Below are 3012 nucleotides of genomic sequence, written 5' to 3'. Positions count from 1 at the left end.
ATGAATCGTGTGTATTGTCCACACCTGTCTCTGAGTTAATGAATGAATCGTGTGTATTGTCCACACCTGTCTCTGAGTAAATGAATGAATCGTGTGATGTCCACACCTGTCTCTGAGTTAATGAATGAATTGTGTGTATTGTCCACACCTGTCTCTGAGTTAATGAATGAATCGTGTATTGTCCACACCTGTCTCTGAGTTAATGAATGAATCGTGTGTATTGTCCACACCTGTCTCTGAGTTAATGAATGAATCGTGTGTATTGTCCACACCTGTCTCTGAGTTAATGAATGAATCGTGTGTATTGTCCACACCTGTCTCTGAGTTAATGAATGAATCGTGTGTATTGTCCACACCTGTCTCTGAGTTAATGAATGAATCGTGTGATGTCCACACCTGTCTCTGAGTAAATGCAATACTGTGATCCATTAAAGAATCAATAGTCCATTTCCACCATCACAATCTTCTATCAAAACATTTCACTTCCTTATTGTCATATGTTAGCACTATGTTTATCTACTCTTCTGAAATCATCTGCATTTCCTGTGATTTGATTGGTCTACCTCCCGGGATCGTCACCAATGCCCTCCCACCGTTCTACCTTGGCCACTATGCTGTGGTGAAACAGGAAGTTAGTTGTCTAGTCAGCGTGGGTCTATGTATTGACTGAGAGGGGCTATACCACAGTAGATAGATGCCAGGTCTGAGAGACACCCTGAAACACAGTCATGGAGCTCAGCTCACCTTACGCCCTTTAATCCTCTGTTGGGGCGAAGAGCACGATCTGTCATGGAGACACACACGCACGCACGCACGCACACACACACACACACACACACACACACACACACTCGCCTACGCACAGACACACACACACACACACACACATACACACGCACACGCACACACGCATACACACAGCCCAGCGAGGGACAAGGCCCTGATGTAACACACAGCCCAGCGAGGTACAAGGCCCTGATGTAACACACAGCCCAGCGAGGGGGGGACAAGGCTCTGATGTAACACACAGCCCAGCGAGGGGGAAGGCTCTGATGTAACACACAGCCCAGCGAGGGGGGGACAAGGCCCTGATGTAACACACAGCCCAGCGAGGGGGAAGGCTCTGATGTAACACACAGCCCAGCGAGGGAGGGACAAGGCTCTGATGTAACACACAGCCCAGCGAGGGAGGGGCAAGGCCCTGATGTAACACACAGCCCAGCGAGGGGGGGACAAGGCCCTGATGTAACACACAGCCCAGCGAGGGGGAAGGCTCTGATGTAACACACAGCCCAGCGAGGGAGGGACAAGGCCCTGATGTAACACACAGCCCAGCGAGGGGGAAGGCTCTGATGTAACACACAGCCCAGCGAGGGGGGGACAAGGCCCTGATGTAACACACAGCCCAGCGAGGGGACAAGGCCCTGATGTAACACACAGCCCAGCGAGGGGACAAGGCTCTGATGTAACACACAGCCCAGCGAGGGAGGGACAAGGCTCTGATGTAACACACAGCCCAGCGAGGGGGGGACAAGGCTCTGATGTAACACACAGCCCAGCGAGGGGGGGACAAGGCCCTGATGTAACACACAGCCCAGCGAGGGGGGGACAAGGCCCTGATGTAACACACAGCCCAGCGAGGGGGAAGGCTCTGATGTAACACACAGCCCAGCGAGGGAGGGACAAGGCTCTGATGTAACACACAGCCCAGCGAGGGAGGGACAAGGCTCTGATGTAACACACAGCCCAGCGAGGGAGGGACAAGGCTCTGATGTAACACACAGCCCAGCGAGGGAGGGACAAGGCCCTGATGTAACACACAGCCCAGCGAGGGGGGGACAAGGCTCTGATGTAACACACAGCCCAGCGAGGGGAAAGGCCCTGATGTAACACACAGCCCAGCGAGGGAGAAGGCTCTGATGTAACACACAGCCCAGCGAGGGACAAGGCCCTGATGTAACACACAGCCCAGCGAGGGAGGGACAAGGCCCTGATGTAACACACAGCCCAGCGAGGGGGAAGGCCCTGATGTAACACACAGCCCAGCGAGGGAGGGAAGGGCTCTGATGTAACACACAGCCCAGCGAGGGAGGGACAAGGCTCTGATGTAACACACAGCCCAGCGAGGGAGGGACAAGGCTCTGATGTAACACACAGCTCAGCGAGGGGACAAGGCCCTGATGTAACACACAGCCCAGCGAGGGGGGGACAAGGCCCTGATGTAACACACAGCCCAGCGAGGGGGAAGGCCCTGATGTAACACACAGCCCAGCGAGGTACAAGGCCCTGATGTAACACACAGCCCAGCGAGGGAGGGACAAGGCCCTGATGTAACACACAGCCCAGCGAGGGAGGGACAAGGCTCTGATGTAACACACAGCCCAGCGAGGGAGGGACAAGGCTCTGATGTAACACACAGCCCAGCGAGGGAGGGACAAGGCACTGATGTAACACACAGCCCAGCGAGGGGGAAGGCTCTGATGTAACACACAGCCCAGCGAGGGAGGGACAAGGCTCTGATGTAACACACAGCCCAGCGAGGGAGGGACAAGGCTCTGATGTAACACACAGCCCAGCGAGGGAGGGACAAGGCTCTGATGTAACACACAGCCCAGCGAGGGGAAAGGCCCTGATGTAACACACAGCCCAGCGAGGGGGAAGGCTCTGATGTAACACACAGCCCAGCGAGGGAGGGACAAGGCTCTGATGTAACACACAGCCCAGCGAGGGACAAGGCTCTGATGTAACACACAGCCCAGCGAGGGACAAGGCTCTGATGTAACACACAGCCCAGCGAGGGAGGGACAAGGCTCTGATGTAACACACAGCCCAGCGAGGGAGGGAAAAGGCTCTGATGTAACACACAGCCCAGCGAGGGAGGGACAAGGCCCTGATGTAACACACAGCCCAGCGAGGGAGGGACAAGGCTCTGATGTAACACACAGCCCAGCGAGGGGACAAGGCTCTGATGTAACACACAGCCCAGCGAGGGGGAAGGCTCTGATGTAACAC

At 55.4% G+C, this 3012-nt stretch overlaps 1 protein-coding gene across 2 annotated transcripts in view; it reads left to right on the top strand.

The window, feature by feature from the left end:
• The window catches only part of LOC106588012 (nuclear receptor ROR-alpha A), a 255113-nt gene extending 254660 nt beyond the window's left edge, over positions 1-453 (top strand). For both annotated transcript variants that reach the window (XM_045707982.2, XM_045707981.2), the window contains exon 11: positions 1-453. This exon is cut by the window's left edge and continues 1942 nt beyond it. The gene's annotated coding sequence lies outside the window, so the exon portion shown is untranslated.
• Positions 454-3012: the final 2559 nt, after the last annotated feature.

Source organism: Salmo salar, chromosome 26 (genome assembly GCF_965601325.2).
Source record: "Salmo salar chromosome 26, fSalSal1, whole genome shotgun sequence".
Classification (NCBI taxonomy): Eukaryota; Metazoa; Chordata; class Actinopteri; order Salmoniformes; family Salmonidae; genus Salmo; species Salmo salar.
This window is presented reverse-complemented; position numbering and strand designations above follow the sequence as displayed.